At 36.5% G+C, this 19,769-nt stretch overlaps 1 protein-coding gene across 1 annotated transcript in view; it reads right to left on the bottom strand.

Annotated features, from left to right (window-relative positions):
* Positions 1-19,299: 19,299 nt before the first annotated feature.
* GALNT13 (polypeptide N-acetylgalactosaminyltransferase 13) overlaps positions 19,300-19,769 on the bottom strand; it is a 506,269-nt gene continuing 505,799 nt past the window's right edge. Inside the window, exon 15 of the mRNA XM_014534061.1 lies at positions 19,300-19,381. The gene's annotated coding sequence lies outside the window, so the exon portion shown is untranslated. The remainder of the gene's footprint in view (positions 19,382-19,769) is intronic.

Genomic DNA, 19,769 nt, shown 5'->3' with positions numbered 1-19,769 from the left:
TGAGTATGTGCCCTTATAAAGTCCTAAGGAGACCAATAATTTATGCTCTGTTGTGTTGTTTGTTCTATTTTTTGTTTGTTTTAGGAACCCGTGAGATTTATCATATTTTATTATTTCAGTCCTTTGCAGTCATTATTCTTTTTGATGCTCAAGGTACCCTGTCAATGACACTGGCTCCTGGCTCCTCTTTTTTTTGATGGATTCCTTACTTTTAGGTACAATGAGATATTTCAGGTTCATCTTGTACCTTTCCTGCCCAAGTCTTGAATAAGCCCTTTGTCCAGAGAGTACTGGTTCCTTTCAATGGGAAGTTGCATTTAGAGATGACAGTGTGGACATTAGGGATACTCCTTGCTTCTAGGACTTTCAGGGCACAGAGTTAGAAAATATACAGATTTTAGGCAAACAATAAAGTATGAATTTGTATTAATTTTTAGAATTGGCATTACAGAGTTTTACCCAATATGCAAAATTTTACTTGATTTTGAAAATATGTATATTTTTTCTCACCCTCAAAATTTTTTATTCTAAATGATGTTAGCATAATTATATTTGCTTTTTCTTATAATAACATGTATGTGTATAAAATGGTTTGTACATGTAGATTAAATTGTTTAAAAACACAGTTATCCATATGGTCAATAAAAATAAGCATGCCTGCCCTAGCCGGTTTGGCTCAGTGGATCGATGATTCTCTCTCATCATTGATGTTTCTATCTCTCTCTCTCCCTTGCCCTTCTTCTCTGAAATAAATAGAAAATGTATTTAAAAATAAGCATGCCCACTGAACACAGTTTAAAATCAGCGTGGTTCTTTTTCGGACCTTAGAATATGTATTTCTACATTTTTAAGTAAAAATATTGTGTTTTCTAAAGTCATTTACAATCACTCTTCTAGATCTAGTTATTCCACCAACTTTATATACTGATAGGCTTCTTTTTGGTTTCTTTCACCATAAAGGCATTGCTTTGGTTTTTTGTTTTAATTTAATTTTGGTTTTTAATTCATTAAAAATATTTACATGATTCCAAAGTCAAAACTCTGAACCAAAATGCTTTTTCCTCTACCCTACTTACTCTCTCCATTCCACAGAGTAACCATTTCTATTTATTTCCAGATTATCCTTCCTTTTTTATTTAAAAGAAAAATAGCATCCAATACGAACCTTCCTGAATCTATTAGGATTTGTTCAGTGAAGCAGAACCATTATAAGTGATATAGAGGATTTATTGTATGGATTAGACACACAATTCTGGAAGCTGGTTTAATGGTCTCTGTAAGCCTAGTACCCCTAGATCTGGCTCTGGGCTTTGAGTCAGCAGGACGAGCAGTCGAGAAGGGATGATGTACAGAAAGTGAGGAGAGAAGGGGTGAACGGGAACCTGTGAAGATACCCTGGAACCTTATGTGAACTGGCAGTGATGCCTCAGCACCTTAAAGCTCTGGCCGTGATGTTGGTAACCTGCAAAAGAGCTGGAACACTCTGCCACAATGTGACAAGTCTTCAGAGAAGCTGAAGGAAGAGATGTAGGGGAAGTGGGAGGAGCTGCCTGCCGAACTGCTGCTCCATGCAGAGCCTCCGTTATGTCATAAGCTGTGAGGACTGCAATGGCCTCACCTCACGCTGAGCAGAGTGTAAACCTAGCAGTCTTCAAACTCCATGCAATTTTGCATGTGGTCAACCCTAACTTAGAACCATGCATGGAAAAGAATACTGGGAAACTTAGGTCCAACTAAGCTAAGTGGAAACAATACCAAGCCACCATAGTCCATCCTCTGTCAACATGCCATCAAATATATATCCCTCTTTTAATTACACTTAATTCCTAAAAGACATAATAGCAAAATTATGATTTAATCTTACATAATGCAACTATGCCTCACATAACCAAAAATACATTGCCCTATCCTCAAAAAAGGATCCTTTGATCTATTTTTGGTGATACTTATGCCTCTTCTTGCTGAAGCATGCTTCTCCTATGGTATTCTATAAGTTAAATACTGGTGGATCATGTCTGCTAGCATAAACATGTTAGATGGTAGAAAATAGTAGAAAGGGAGGCAAATATGATTTTAAAAATGTTATGTATACACCCATAGATATATTTATATCAAAATCAGGAAGAAATATTCATGACTATCACTTCATTTCTTCAATTTGGCAAATAGCTATAGCTGATATTTATAATTACCATCTCCACTACATCTACCATATCCTCTTTGACCTTGGCAAGCACCTTGATGGATGATGGTTCCTTGCCTGGGGAGGTAACATAAATCTTCATTCCTGAAGGTCTGGGCCATTAGAATTGTTATATAAATAATTCCCTAATTAATAGCCTTGTTCATAAGTCACTCCTTTTTTTTTATTTTTGGCATATCTTTAGGGTAAAAAGTATGCATCTCTAAATTTTCTATTTTTGCTTTCTATTTTTGATTCAGAGACACTTTGAGGAACAAAATATTCTGTTCTTTCCTTGAGATGAGCCCCTTTTATGCAAAGATTCCTAGAGAAATGCATTTGTGGACTATCAATTGACATTATACAATACAAATCAAATAACATCCCAGACATATTTTGAAATTATAGCACACATTTTGTAACAAAGAAGCAATCATTGAAAGGACAACTGCATGCATTAGAATATTTATTATGCAGTATTGTGTGGTCTGAACCTTGATGAGAAAGCAAATTAATCCTTGTAGATGCTTAAACAAATCCACAAAAAGAAAGTATTTTAAAAATACCATTGATTTGTTAGGTGCCAGCATGACATTTTTATAACTATATGGGAGGATGCAGAAAACAGTGACTCATGCTGTTTGGGATTTGTTTAAAAGGAGAATTGAAATTTGATCCAACTAAGTCTCTGGGGATCACCTATAATATCACATTATATCTTCTTCTGTGAAAATGACATTTTTCCTATGGTTGAAGTAAAAAAATGATTCAGCCTATTAAATCTAAGTCCCCATGTACCAAGTCATTAAATGTTTCATTAAAAATACCATAAGATGATTCAGCTATAAAAACCAAAACTAATGGTTTTTCTCACTTTTATTTGACACTTTTGGTTACTGTGGGATGTTAAGTAATCCAAGAAGTTTACAATACCTGAAGTAGATGGTTCTTAAGCTGATATAGAAGGAAATGAATAGAAATTTTTGAAGCTGATGAAAATACAAAACTTACTACAAAAAAAATGTATGGGGTGCTGAGAAAAGATGGGGGTTCAAGAGACTGGATGAGTCAAAGACATAAAGGATCAGTGTGAATAAAGTAAGGGCATATTCTTCAAGGTGCAGGTGGTTAAGACATACAACAGGCATAAATCAAATGGTGGCTGAACCAAATTTGACATTACACTGATCTATAGTTGCATCAGAAATTTTCACTAAAAGAGAACTGTAGATAAGTTTGTCAAAAGGTGAGAATATTCTGTGTGGATTTTGCATCTTCCTACCTCCTGGTCACATTTTACCTCCTTGGCCGCCTCCTGCTCAGATTTCTCTTCCCATGCCTTCTCTTTACAAATACCCAGGTTTTCTTGCTGATTTCCTATGTTTATCACTTTATAGCAGTGTTTTGAAAACTCTTTTGGCTGCTGCTTATAGTAAGAAATATATTTTATTTTATGATCCAGACCACATATGTATATAACTAAAAAAATAAAAGTTTTAAGAAACAACATTTTCTCTGATTATATTCAGTATTTGTTGATATTTTGTACTCTACCCAACCCTAGTTACTCTATTCTGTCACTGAAAAACAGAATAACAGTTTCTGCAAACTAGTTTGATCTAATATTGCACAACATCTTAAAACACCTATCACTAATGTGATTTCCAAATCTAAAACTCTAACCTAGATCTCATTCTTGAAGTCTAGACATTATATACCTTTTATATTTTTTTTCCTAGATGTTTTCTGTGTCTCACAAATCTAAGTACCTAAGACTAAAACCTCTCCCGCCTTTATGGTCCAGCTTGATAAGTGGAACCAACATCCATTTAGCCCATGAAAGTAGAAACTTGGGAGTTGAGCTCGATAGAGAAAAGAAAAACCATCATTAATTAAAACATAATTAATTTTTGACTGCATGTAGCAAAATGCATAGCTTAAAGCCATTTAAACAACAAGGATATTTATTGGCTTGTTAAAGATACTTAAGAGTAAGGCACTTTTCTAGAAGCCCACAGAAAAACTCTCCTAGCATCTCATTGGCCTGAATTGTATCATGTTACCATTTCTAAACCAATCACTATGTTTAGGGAAGTGTCAAGTGTTGATTGTCTTAGGCTTACTTTCATGAAACAATTTCTTTGTAAAAGGTGATAGGATATTGTGAGTATCTATTAAAGTTACCCTATAAGAACATGAATTATATTTCAGAGGAGTGGCTGTCTGAAAGAAAAGTGCAGTTCTGGAATGAATAAGAATGGAAAACAGCTTATAGTTAAGCAACTAATAATGCTATTTTCACATGGTAAACATGTCCCATCTCCCCTCTCATGCCATGGCAACTATGGTTAATCTATCACTTTCCTCGTACATGGTCATACCGCCCTCCAATTTACTCTGAATTGAGCACTCCTGCAGGCAGTTCAAATTCATAAGTTATCACCTGTGTTATAATCTATTTGTTATTATTGCCCTGGATTCTTCTACTTCACCCCCATTACCTATTAAGTCATACAATTTCATCTCTGACATAACACAAATTATTCCTGAAGTCATGGGCTCTCCTTCAAGGTTTAACCTATTTAAGCCTAACCACTATATGTCCTTCTGATTTTAAAGAGGTATTTCTAAAATGTAAATATAATCAAATCTCTAGAATTCTTCTAAACCTTCAATGATTCCTCATTGCCTTTAGAAAAAGAAGTTACAAATCCTTATCAGGCATGCAAAGCTGTTCCTGTCCTGGCCCTTATTTATTTCTTATTCCTGTTTACCTCCACAAGAGCCCCATGCTCCTGTCATAACAAACCTCATACAGCTCCTTAATTGCACTATCATGATTCATGCCTTTATGCATTGTGTATCTTGCTACCTGTGCTAAGAAATTTCTCCCTCCTTACTTACTAACTTTTTCTTACTGAGATATCCCGGGGATCACACTGGTATACGTTCCGTCTTGCTGCAACACACTAATAAACAGAGTTTTGTTTGAAAATGCGTGCATTTCTAGTAGTCGCTGAGCACTGTGCTTTCTCAGTGTAGAGCAATGCTTCCTGGCACAGACACATAGAAAATCAGAAGACTGTTTGTAAGGCCTGATGAGCAAAGTGGGAGGCTGCTTGGACACTTTGGCCGCAAAAGGCATCACCTGTCTTGTGAAGACTGAGGAATATCAACATCTCAGCATACCTGTAACCTAACATCTAGTTTAAAGAGTTCTAGTAGGAGATGATAACAAGGTGAAAGAAAGATCACTTATGTAAAAACCCAGAATATAAACTCCTACCAAGTAAATTGAAGCCTTAGTGAGAACCCCCTTTTTATGAATAACAAGTATTACTCATGGCTATGAAATGTGACCTTTCAGGGAAGAAGTTACATCCTGTTCTATGTGGTGACCCCTCACCACTTTATTAATGTATTTCTTTTGATCCCCAAATGGAGAGGAGAGAAAGGGACAGCTCTCTCCATCTTACCACATTCCCAGAGATACTTCTCTACTTCAGGGATATTTCAGGGTTTCATAGTTTGATCTGACTGGCCTGTCTATTAGTGGAATCCTTTCCCTGTGAAAATTGGAATCATCTAAGTTGAGAGTCAGGGAGGGTGGAAAGAAAGGTGTCAAGAAATGATGCCATTTACCTCACAGGGGTTTTGTACGGGAAGTTCTGATTGTTGATCATCTTACCGTATAAAAGAGGTGGGGAGTAGGAAACAATATTACAGAGAAAAAGTATGTTTTTAGAAGAAAAGGGAGTGGGGAGTGAGAAAGTCAAGGAATGCACAGATATGGAGCATGGATAAGAAATGCAGAATTTCTGCATAACTTTCTTTATAGTCTTGTTTTTGCGAGTCAGCTTTTAAGAGGCAAGCCCCAAGTGTTATAAACTGAATTGTTTCTTCCCAAAAAAGATACGTTGGAATTCTAACCGCCAGTACCTCCAAATGTGGCCTTATTTGTAATATGGTGTTTCCATGCTTAAACAAATTAAATGAGGTCATTAGTGCATGATACTATACATCTTAATTTTTTAAAATCCATGTATAAATGGTCCCATGCAGTTCAACCCCGTGTTGTTCAAGGGTCAACATTATCTTTTGCCTTAAAAGAGAGATTTCTTGTTTTGGAGTAATTACAGAAGTGTAGCTCTGAATAGGCAGGAATTCATAAAATAAGTCAATGTCACAGTAAATGGATAAGCCTTTCTATATATCTACCCATCTCATCTCCACATTAATATTCAAGCAGCAATCTTGTCACAGAGCAGTAGTCAGAAACTAGGTTTATCGAATATCATGTTGGCTGAAGAGCTTTACTTTGAAAATCGCCTTTTAACTATATATCCTCTAACCCTGAAAATTTAGCATATAAGCATAATGACTTGTGGTAATATACCTACTTGTTTTCAACACACTCAGGTTAGTTGACGATGATCTTTGTAGTGAGCTATGCATGTTATTTTAATCAGGGAAATATTTGTTCACAGGCATTTATAAGAATTTTTTATTTTAAAAAAAACTTTATCACTTCATTTTTCCCTTAACCTTACTTTTCATTGCCTCAGATCTTGACAAATTTTCAGTGTCAAAAGGACATGGTCTTTTTCATTGTGTATTTGTTTGGAATGTAAATGGAGGGAGTAGGTTGGGATAGAGGAGGGAAAATATAATTAAACATACTGCCTGAGTGGAGAATAAAGAATAATTATAGCACTTCTACTTTAATGATATCTTACCCTCTCTGATGCTTACAACAGTCAACTTGACTGTTAAAAATGCAAATGATTGTATCCAATTTTTTAAATGTTTGAAAGTACTATTAGATACCTACTCATGGAATGGCATGTTTGTTGTTTAATCATAACACATACTACAGCAAATCCTCACACACTATAATGCCATCACTTCTTTGCACAGAAAGTATTTTTATACCCAGCCTGCTAGCAAAATTCAGACTCCTATAAATCAATATTTTTTTTCTTATAAGTGAATCCAGCATTTGACCAAAAACCCAGTAGGAGTTTCAGAGGCACAAAAACTGCCTAGCATGTATTATTCACCTGTTTATGACTTAGTGATTTTCTCTGTAAATGGGCTAAAAATGAAAAGATAATTAGAAAATAGGCTAATGTGAGAAAAATAAATGGCTTCATTTTCAATCCTTGACATTAATTAATATTTTAAGTTCAATGTCATATACAACTTCAATTCCTAAAGTCAGAAGTAACTTACATAATGACTAATGTATAGGTACATGTACATTAATTTGAACTTTGATGCCAATTGCTTTGCATCTTTTCATAAACAACGCAATAATTCTAATAACTCAAAAGGAACCCCTTTTGAAATATTTACCTGTAAAAATCAGAACTGAGGGTCAGTAGAGTTTATTATAAACTAAGTTTTGCATTTCAGCATGGTAGCTACTGAGGGGTGGCCAAAGATGTTTGCATTCTGGGCTTACTTTTGCAAATTGAAGGTAATACTTTTCAGAGAAGCTGATCTGAAGAGCTTCTTACATAAAGTTCCTAAGTTCCAGAATGTAGCTGCATCAGACTGCTCTAGTTTAAATCCTGCTCCACTGACTGTGGGCCCACAAGGATAGACACAGGGCTTTCAGTCTGCTTGTAGTGCAAAACAGAATCCAATTTCCATACATGGAGGGAAAGGGGGAAAGATAAACACAAAATGCCTGGATTTCTTATCCATCAAAAGCATCCTTTGTGTCAGCTATTCTTCTAGATGGAGAAATCAACAGTGAACATGCCAGACACAGTGTAAAACTGCTCTTATAGAGTATATCTTGTTCAAGAGGCAAAATATTTACCTGAATGATTGCCAGCCCTCTGCAGTGCCCTTTGAGGTATGCCCTAGGTGGGCACTTTGGCTGATGAGGACTAGGAGGCTTGCCAGCTCAGTTGATAGGTGGCCCACATGAGATTGCAACATAAGCCACCTGGCTTCAAGATCTATACTCTCCCCACTACACTCTAATTATAGAATTAAAAGGTCAGGATCTATTTCAAGGTAAATAAGACTGACCTCAGTGGTTATCTAAGCAAGAATAGCTCTTCTGCTGCTTGACGGGTATTGAAAGAGGTTTCTGTTAGGTGCAGGCAACTGTCATTAGGTATTCAGCATCTGTCCTCTGTAGTGCAACTAACAAAAACCTGCACCTCCACCTCCTGCCAAAAGTGGCATGGTGTCTCCTGTGTCTGTCCGTGATGGATGGAAGAGATGAGGATGTCAAAGAGTACAGCTGACACCACCTCAGGTTTGAGAAACAGAAGAGGGAGAAGCTCATCTACCTACCCAGCTCCTGAGACTTGTACACATAAATGGTGACCCTAATAAAGAACACACCAGGGAGATTTTACTTTTGAGTATTTTTTTTTAATTTGGGATTTATAAATTTATACTATGTATTTTGTTTAAATGTTACACCCTTACAGAGAAATTATAATAAATTCCTACAATTAAAGTTAGTGATAACAAATGTTATTTTATAATTTAGGGGTTGATCACATCTCCAGCTGCCTTGTCATCCTAACATTCCATTATCCTATCACAACATATCATGCTTCTATTAGAGGAAAAATGCCCTTCTAGGTCATATCAAACTTAATACTCTAATCCTATATAATAAAAGCCTAATATGCTAAGTGCCTGACTGTTCGACTGGTCGACCAGTCGCTATGACATGCACTGACCACCAGTGGGCAGATGCTCCAACTGGTAGGTTAGCATGCTGCTGTGGTCTGGCCGATCGGGACTGGGCAAGATGGGCCAGACATGCCCTGGAGCCCTCCTGCGGTCCCTCTCTGGCCCTGATGGTGCACCAGTGGGGTCCTTCAGCCTGGCCTGTACCCTCTTACAATCTGGGACCTCTTGGGGGATGTCAGAGAGCCACTTTCAGTCTGATCCCTGCAGACCAGGACAAGAGACCCCACCGGTGCACAAATCTGTGCACCAGGCCTCTAGTCTTATATAATATAAGCCTAGTATGCTAAGTGTCCGATCATTCGTTCAACCAATCAAAGCATAATATGCTAATGATATGCTAATGCTGCTAACTATCATATGCACTGACCATCAGGGGGCAGACAGTCGACTGGTCAACCAGTTGCTATGACATGCACTGACCATCTGGGGGCAGACACTCTGACCTGTAGGTTAGCTTGCTGCTGAGGTCTGGCCAATCAGGACTGAGGGAGATGGGCTGGACATGCCCTGAAATCCTCCTATGGTCCCTCCCCAGCTGGCCAAACTCCCATTATCCTCCCCAGCCCCGATTGTGCAGCAGTGGGTTCCCTTGGCCTGGCATGTGACCTCTTGCAACCTGGGACCCCTCAGGGGATGTCAGAGAGCTGGTTTTGGCCTGATCCTGCAGGCCAGGCTGAGGGACCTCACTGGTGCATGAATTTGTGCACCAGGCCTCTAGTACAGTGGGGCCTTGACTTACGAGTTTAATTCCTTCTGAGACCGAGCTCGTTAAGGAGCTCGTTAACTCAAATTACTCTATCAACTCAATGCAAAAAATCGGCGGGGAGAGAGCTGTATCTCAAAAAACTTGTTAGTCGGGACACTCGTAAGTCAAGGCCCCACTGTATTCATATAATTATGAAGTTGTCTCAAGTTCCAAATACATCCATTCCCTTAAAATTTGTGCTTTTGAAATGAAGAAAGACAGTGTAATTCTTTTAGTAGAAGTACATTTAAAAAGTAAAGAGGAGGTAAAATGTATCAACACAAAATGAAAAAGGAAAATCTTAAAGTCCTTCTCTCTCTTCCTCCCCTTCACTCCAGTAGAGAGGAGAAAAGATGGAAATTCATTTCACCCTCAAAAATATTGATTGGGTGCCTAATATATGCCAGGCATTGCTCTGTATACATGCCTTGTCACAATTAAATCAAGTTCCCTGCTTTTTAGTATTTTATATACAAGTAATGGGTGCTGGGCAAGGGTAGAAGTGGAGAGAAAGAGGCAATAAGTAAGTAATCATGAATTAAAAACAATAAATAGGTGAATTTGATAGTATGTTAGCAGGTGGGAAGTGGGATGGAACAAAATCTAGAGCAGGGTTATGGACAGGTATATCTCAAGGACATATGGAAGGTAGGTTATACGTAGGATTAAAGTAGATGGATTAGAGATCCCATTGAGAATGTAAGTTGTAATCAAGGTGAAGGAGTTAACCTGTGGATATCTAGGAACATGTATTTTCGGCAGATGCCCGAAACCAAGAGCATGCTTGGCTTGCTCAAAGAAATAGCAAGTAGAGTGACTGAAATAAAATGAACAAGCAGAGGCATTATAGGGAAGGAAGTCAGAAAGTTAACAGGGGGCAGATCACACAGAGCTTTTGTATGGATGTAAACTTTACTCTATACAAAACAGAAAGTTATTGGAAGGTTTTGAGCAGAGTATCTGGGGTATATTTCATAGCATCGTTCTGGTTCTCTGTTGAAAATAGACTGTGGAGGCTGCAAGGGTGCAACCAATTCAGATGGTGATTCAGACCAGGGTGGAGGTGGTAACAATTGGTCAAATTCAGAGCAATGGAGGTATTAACAATTTGTCAAATTCAGGAAAGTTTGTAAAGGTGAAATCATATGATTTTTTAATGGAGAAAGCAACAAGATTTTTGGACTGAGCAAGTGACAGAATGGAGTTGCCATCATTTGAGATGAAAAATCTCTTTGGATTGATCAGATTTGTAGAATAAGGCACGGAGTTCAGTCTTGGACATACTTAGTTTGAGATGTCTATCAGTCATCCATGTGGACATGTCAAGTAGGTAGGTTCACTTAAAAGAGTTCTGATCTGGGGAGAGACATTTCGTTGTGAGCAGGATGTAGGTGGTATGAAAACCCAAGGTCTTGGATGAGATCACCAAAGGAATGAGTGTACATAGAGAAGATGACTAAGGACTGCACCCCAGAACACTCCAATATTAAGAGATGGGAGAAAGAAGGACAGTCTATAAATGAAACTGAAATCAATTGACCAGTGAGGTAGGAGACCAAGAAATGAAGAACGTCTACCCAAAGGTGATCTGCTGAGTTAAATATTTCTAAATCTGCCAATGAAAACTAGAGTGTGTGATCAAAATGGATTCATCACTCACATTGGTCCATATAATTAGAGGAAGAACTTTAAAGTGCTTTTTTTAAAAAAAAAATTGATTTCAGAGAGAGGAAGCTAGAGGGAGAGAGAGATAGAAACATCAGTGATGAGAGAGAACCACTGATTGTCTGCCTCTTACACGCCCCCTTCTGGGGATCAAGCTCACAACCCAGGCATGTGCTCTTGACAGGAATCGAACCTGGGACCCTTCAGTCTGCAGGCTGATGCTCTATCCACTGAGCCAAATTGGCTAGGGCTAAGGTGCTTTTATGTACGCAACTTAACTCCATGCTGTCATTTAAGGGCCAAAAAGTTGCAAATACACACAGAGAAATCAGGCTGTGAGTTCAGAAGCAGAAAACAAAGGGCCATAAATCTTTGGGAAGGCTATTGTCAATTCCGACCTCAGTTGTTTAGACAGTGTTGATCTCTTAGGCTCTGCCTTATATAAGTTGTCACAATGTAGATGAAGGGTGCTTACTGCACAAATTCATGTCTCTCATTAATAGAAAAAAAAACCTGTGAAACAGATGTTTGCATGCTTGTCTAGTTTTCCACTTCACAAAATTGGTAAAGAGATTTGTCAGCAGGCATTGTGTTAACGCTCTATTTGCCAAATATTTCTGATAGAAGCTGAGATTGGTATTACTATCCTCTGTCATGTGGAAAAAATAATCATTATATCAGAAAAGGGTGACTTAGCAGAGAGGCCACCAAATGGCTCAGACACCAAGGAGGAGTCATGAGAGTACAGTTGTTGAGCAGGAGAGTTCACTTTTTTTTCTTTCCTACTAGGTGCTAAAGAAAGGCAAAAGAGGGTAAGTTATTGCTCTACCAAGATCTGAGGTAGGCAGAGTTTTATTATAAGGTTAATGTGGTTAATACTTCAAATGCAAGGCTGTGCTCTTAGACAAGAGTACCCAAAAGAACAAAGGCAGAAAGTAGGGGCCACATGGAGTGAGTCCCACATGGTTACAGAAATCCATGGAGAGACGTTTTGTGTGTAAAACATAAAATCTAGACAATGTCTTTTGCTCTTACTGACAGTTATAGTTAAAGTTTGGAAAAACCAATGGGGTATTCATGATGTTTGCAAACCAATGAGCTTCTGAATCATGCATACAGAATAGAATATTTTAGGTGAGTTTCCTTCAGACTAAAATGATAAAACTAGATATGATCAGAACCTCCTCCCTCTCTCCCTTCTTTCCTCCTTCTTTTCTTCCTTCTTCCTTTTTCATTTAGCAAGCAAACTTATCTCTTAATTTTCCTCTTGATTCTGTGCGAGAATAGATTGCAGGATTGATCCTGGGGAATCACTGCTCTGTGGAGTGGGCAGCCTCTTCCATCCTCCCCTCCTAACCCTGACAGACTGTCTTCCGGGTCGGCAGCACCAGAATCAAGGAATTGGATATGATTCACAGTATCCTGAAAAATAATGTTCATCATATGATATTAAACATTTTACTTTTCTATTTTAAGTCCTTTTATAAAAAAGAAAAAATTAAAAATCAATCAAATCATATTAGAATGAAAATTAATTAAATAATAAATTCTTTAGAATTGTGCACATTTTAATATTTCTATTTTAGATTTTTGGTATCAAAATTTCACATGGATCACAATATTTTCTTACTGCTAAGAGATACCCATAGGCACTTAATTAATTATTTAAATAATCTACATAATGGACCATAAGCATAAAATATTGAAATTGTTTATCTGTTTATCTGTCTAAAATGTTATCAAAACTTTTCAAAAGACAACATATCAAAGGAAAACTAAATTGGTATATTTTAATTCTACAAAAATGTATAAATATTTAAATTTGTAGCAAAAGAACAATTATACCATTTAGTAATCTTATAATATTTAAGATGTGAAATTCCTTAAAAACAATCTGCTTCTATAAATGTTAAAGAACTGTGTGCCAAGTGCATATCTAAAACATTTTTGAAATTATTCCCTTTTATTTGTGGCTGCATTGCCCAAAATCTCCAAACCGCCTCCTGCCCCCCCCCCACAAAAAAATCATATCATCAAGTCCTTTTTTTCTGCGTGTGCTATTTTTAGCTGAAAGTACAACTGAAACCAAGCAACAGCTTCGTTCATTTTTACACCAAATTAAATGCATGATAAAAATCTCATTTCTTAACCATTATAGATATAGCCTTACTCATCTAATTTCCTATCCTCGTTCTAACTCATTATAAACAGAATATTAAATGATTTGTTTTCCCCACCTAAAAACAGAAGATAACTTCATATAATGATGAAATGAGTATCACAGAAGTGATCTTTATCTTTAAAAATAGTTAACAAAAAAGCTGCCTTGCATCAGTATTTCAGAGGGTTTTTTAAACAAATACAATGAAAACTGCCTTTAGAATTTATTGAACAATAGGAAGCAAAAGGTGAACACAAATTCACACAAACTATTTAAAACACATTGCTGGTGTTCATTCAACACCTTAATTTCACACAATAGCTTATATTTAATAGCAGTTTGAACATGATGTTGTGTCAGATATGTTCATGTACTGTACAGAAGAATACTGCGTTTCTCTATTCCATATTTGACATATTGGAGGAAAATGGTGGGTAGCAGCTGCTTTAAGCTTTAATTGAATTTTTGCTGCTCAACTGAATTGCAGATTTATTCAAGATTTGCAGATATCAGCTATGCAGAAAGACAGCTTGTGGATGATGACACATCCTTTAGGTTCTGGAATTCCTTAAATTCTTCATATTTGTTAAGTTAGCGTACTTTATAACTTAAATATGCATACAAGTTTTGCCTCCTCTGAGACTAGATGTAGCATCTATAATGAGATGCAAGTGACATGCTTGTGATCAGATAAGATAATTTCTCAAGTGATGAAAACAGTGTAGGGGTAGCCAATATTTTCAGGTTTATTGGATCAATTTGTACTATGCTCTCAACTCTCACCGAAAAAAATAAAAATAAAATTGTTCCTGTTATTTTATTGTTAGAGTTATTTATCCCCTCTTTTTACTTATTTATTAGGTTGTTTCTTCTTCTTTTTCATTGATTTTAGAGAGGATGGGAGAGGGAAAGAGAGAGAGAAACATCAATGTGAGAGGGCAACACTGATCGGCTGCTTCCCCCATGCTTACCAACCAGGGTTTGAACCCAAAACCTGAGCATATGCCCTGACCTGGAATTCACACTTCTGTGCACAGACGATGCTCCAACCAACTGAGCCACACCAGTTTCTAAGCACCATGGAAACACTGAATGTATGGGTTGTGTTTACTGGAGTCTACAGAGCTCCACTGGAAAGCCTAGAAGTCTCTGCTTATCACCCTGCAGTCTTTTTAGCCAAATATCCTAGAACCTACGCAATGTTGACAGTAATAGGTGGTCTAATTTTAAATGCAAGCTGTAGGCCAATATTACTTTAAACTTGAACATAATCATAAGGAAGTGGAAGTGAGAGGAGAATATGTCCCTGTTTTGCTGAAGAGGGAGAAGAGGCTTTGCTTCTCTGAAACACTGTTTTCCCAATAATGCTAGAATGTTCTGTAATCAGGATGTCTCCTGCTAATTTCTCTACTTTTGTGGCAGGTCTTTATTTATTGCCTTTATTTTGTAGACATAATTTTATTTAAGTATGAAAGGTGGTGAGAAGTTAAATCCCCAAGGTTAATTATCTCTAAAAAGGATAATATATCTAAAGAAGAGAAGTTGATATTTCTAAAGAATCAATGTACTTACTACAAAATACTTAATAAAGACATTTTTTTCTCTTATGATTGTGCCCTTTTTATTACATTTTTGAGTGCTTTGTAATTGAAGACAGTGTTAAATTATATTAACAATGATGAGTCCTGACATCAGGACTTTATGATCTTTGAACAAGCTAAATTACATATCTGATTCTCTCTTACTATCTATAAACAGAGAAACTAAGAATAAATCATCTGTAAAGTTTTTTAAAGTTTCTACAATTGTTCATAGACTTGAACTTAGAAAATACATTTAATAATAGTTCCTGTGAAACAATAAAAATACATATGGTTTTTAAGAAAATGATACATGTCTCCCCCCTAAAAGTAAAAATCTTATTTATGCCATCATGTGGCCATTAAAGACAACCAAAAAATAAAAATCATTTTTATCTTAATGAAGCAACTTATATAATGTAGCAGCATGTTTATAAAATGTCATATATTTCATTTCCATAAGGCAGGATATACTAACATACAGAACAAAATATAGCCCGTCCTTTAATTTGAAGAATAGTAGGAAGAAAATTATCATTTGGAGAAAGTAATGTACATCCTGTCTAAATATATTACTTGACTTTATTTTAAAATTTAAAATACTGTGCAAAAAATATAGGAAACAGTAGCACTTGGTAACTTTAACACACATTTTTTTCAGTTCATTCAAAAATATTTAAAGAAGACTTATTATGTCCCAATAACTCTACTAGATACTGGGAATAACACAGTGAAAAAAAACTGACATTCTAGGTTGTGCAATGGTAATGTAGGGGGTTTGAAAGTGGAAAGATAGACAGAAAATAAAGAAGCAAATTGATAGTTTGTCTGAGAATTTACAGGGACTAGGAAGGGCAGGGGGAGAAGGGTTTGTCTTACTGATGAGATAAAATTTGAGTAAAGACTTGAAGAAAGTGAGTGAGAAAGCTCTGTGGGCAAAGGGAACAAAAACCTAGGACAGACACTTGCTTGGCAGCCAGAGTGAAGTAAGTATTCAGAAGTGTGTGTGTGTGTGTGTGTGTGTGTGTGTGTGTGTGTGCGCGCGCGCGCGTGCGTGCTCATAGGAGTGTCATTCATGAAGGACTGTATAAGAATGACACTATAAAGACCACTATAAGAAGTTTGGGGAGACATGAGAAGTCATTGGAGGGTTATGAGAGAGAAGTGACACAATAAATTTATGCTAAATAGAATCGCTGTGGCTGTTGTATTGAGAAAAGACTATGTAGGAGCAAGGGCTGGGAAATTAGGGAACCAAATTATAAGCATGTTGCAGTTAAAAAGGTTAAAGGTAGTGACACAGAAGACGTGGTGGTAAGTAGTTGGTTTAGAATCAAGGGGATTTCTGATGGATTAGATGGAAGTTGAGAGAGAAAGAGAGGACTCAAAACTGACTTTAGGTTTTTGATCTGAGCATCTGGAAGACTGGAGTTGCAATGGGGTGACCTCAGTAGAGGAAGTTTGAAGTCATTTGAAGTATCTATTAGTCTAGAAAGATAATAAAGTATAAACATCCAATCATGATTTTAATTTCTGTACTGAATACAATAAATATTTTTGAAAAGAACATTGAATTAGCTAATGCTTTCTAGTTTTTGGTGTCTTCTAATATTTTTATGTCATTTTTTGTTTGTTAGATATTCTAATAACATATGCTCATACCATCTGAGGATTCTTGGAAAATTCTTCTCTGGCATGAAACTCATGTCGTTTTTATTTCTCTTGTATTTTTGCTATGACCATAATGAACTTTCAGATATTTAAAATACTGCTGAAATGTGTCAAATTCAGTTTTGATAGAGTAACCATTTTTTTTAAAAAATTGTCTTTGACCATTTTCTAGATAACATGTATTTTGTTTGACAAATTCACAATAAATGGAATATATTGTATTAAAGAGTCCTTGAGTGGTTAAGCTTTATAAGTTGAAGGACAAATGTGCAGGGACATTTTACTTTAATTTAGTGAGACAAGAGGAAAGGGGGAGAAAAAGAGAGTCCTCAGGTGACTTGTGAGGACACTGTCAATTTAAGGCAGTGGTTCCCTACCTCTGGGGTGTCAGTTTCCATATAAATTTGCTGTAAACAATGGATTCTCTACCAAAAAGAAATGCCCAACACTCAAACTTTTGCTTGTAATTTTAAAAGATTTGGGGATACTCAGAGACCACAAGATGAGGAATGTCTACACTTTTTGTTGTTGTTTTTTTGAACTTTGCAACAGGTCTTTATTTTTGCTTTATTTCTATTACAGTGTTTGAAACCTAAAGAAATACATTTTCTCTTCAAATTTGGATGTATATATAAATTTATTTGTCTAGACTCAGCACAATCAATGCCACGGTTTCTTGGCCTATGTCTACTCTGAAACCTTGCTTTGTTGACTACCCAGGGCCCCTGAGAACATAGAAAATAGCCAGAGTTTACAGTTCTTGGAAAACTAAAAGCAAATGAACTTAGAAAGGAAAATCAGTGAAAAAAGAATTTGGTTCACCTTCCCAGGGTCTGTAGCTAGGAACCCAAGCTGCCTTTGAGGGACATCCCGTTTGTTTTGGGAGCTGGGACCTCACAGGTCTTCAGTTGTTCATTCAAAGGCAGTTCCCACAAAACTTGGCTAATGACAACCCTCATGCCCTGTAGTTGGGTACTGGCTCTTTTAGGAATGTCTGCACTTTGAAAAGTACACCTGAAGTACTCCAGGTTGTAGAATTCTTCCTTAGAGTTTTACCAGTATAAAGCCAAAGAAATAATGCTAATGCTAGCCGGAAAATCATACAAGATTTTACTGGCTTTCCAGAGCTTTTTAAGAAAAGATGAGAGCCAAAAATATGGCAAGATGCTTCTTCCATCCCCCCTCCCCAATTTCTCTTAGCTGCTGAATGTATTTATTAATGACTAAAATACATATGTAGAGCTACTTTAAGGGCATTTTAAATGATGTGAAATACTAAAAGTTATTAGCTCAATTCTCACTGATAGAGTTTTCTTCTTTTTAGTATCTTCTACTCATTCATTTTGCACAAAGGGCTTTAAGATGGAAATATAATGCGTGAAGTTAGCCTAACATGACTGTGCTCCTTGAGCCATAACTTAACGGCAAATGGTATCGAACAGATTAATGAAAAGAAAAGTTTCATGGATGTGTACTGAGTTCATCCCCTTAGTAAGGAAATTTTTAGATATTCTAGCATAGCAGTGAATCATCTTTTAAAATTAAAATGGTAATAGTGACCTAACATTTTTAAATGTAGGAGAAAAAAATCAAGACTTATACTCTCCACCCTTTGCCTACAATTCTGTACAGCATAAGTGACAAGCCACCGTCTCTAGAGTGAAAAGGACTGCATGGTTTATGTGAGACAAAGATAGTTGTTAAGGATTGAGTTTCCAACTTTAACTCTGGAACCAATATGATCGTTAAACACTCAGCCTGTGAGAGGACTGATTACCACCTAAACAGAATCTTCTTAAATGATTCAATTGTTGCAGTTTAGCTTCATCATCTTGCTCCCTGCCATACCTAGTTTGATGCTTCTGATTTCAGGTCCTTTAAATTGAATTTTCAAATTCTTCTCCTCTTTTCTTTTGTTTAAATGTGATGCTTTTACAACAACTCTGTAAGTCAAGGTCCAGTTTATTGGGTTTTTTTTTCTGGTACAAAACTTGGAACTTATTGTGTATGATGAATTCATTGCTCAGAAATAATTCAATGTGTGGCCTGCTGTTGACAAAGAAATTCAACATGTTTCCATGAAGGTCCAGTAGAAACAGAGTGAGTTTATAAAATGATTCTATTTCATAATGAAGATATTTTATAAGGCATTTACATTGTCTCTCTTTCAATCACTATGAAAATAAAAAATAAAAATACCCCTCCCCACAACTAATCCTATGACATGAGGGCAATAAAGAGGTGTGTTTTTTTTAAGCAAACACTTTTTTTTAAAGTTTTTCAAATGTTTAATAACAGTTTGCTGTTATTCATATTTTTATGTGCTTTTGATCAGATACAAATTTTGTAGGGAAATAAGCAAACATTCCTAAAAATGAATTATAAACAACTGTGTTTTAGAATACTAAAAGGATTTTAAAACTTTCAATTCAGCAAAGTTAATCTTTTTCCTTAATTGAAATAATGGAAAAACAAAAGTGTAGACACTTCCATGGCTTGGGGGGAAGTGGTCTTCATGCCCCCAAAGTCATGTTCCTCAGCAGCCACTGCTGGGACCTGCTGCCACTGCAGTCCTGCATGGTAGGCACCATTTTGTCTTCTTCAGAAGGTTCATCGAGACACTGGTTACTGTTCACATGTCTCAAGGTGAGTCTCTGGAAAAGATAACCCACAGTCAGTGCAACATATTGTATCTTTAACTTCACTAGCACATCACATTAAATCTTCCCTTTAAGAGACCTTTATGATTTTCTTTTTAGTATAAACACTGTGATATGTTTATAGAAGGAACTGTGCACAGGTGGTTGTGAATTAATTATTATACAGCTTTCCCTGTCAGGGTTTCATCACTGTCTAATACACCTTTATTTGCAGATGGTTAAAGAAATTAGCCAACATGTGTTCCACATTGCCAAGAATTCGGGCTCCTTTGCAAAAAGCCCATTTGTGAGCTCCGAGTTCAGTCCAGGGCTGTAAATATTAACAAGCTTTCACAAAAGCTTAGTTATCTTAGGCATGTGTTATTCAGTAACCATTTGGTAA

Source organism: Myotis brandtii, unplaced genomic scaffold (genome assembly GCF_000412655.1).
Source record: "Myotis brandtii unplaced genomic scaffold, ASM41265v1 scaffold125, whole genome shotgun sequence".
In the NCBI taxonomy this organism is placed as follows: Eukaryota; Metazoa; Chordata; class Mammalia; order Chiroptera; family Vespertilionidae; genus Myotis; species Myotis brandtii.
Note: the sequence above shows the minus strand (reverse complement) of the source record. Positions and strands in the feature narration are given on the sequence as shown.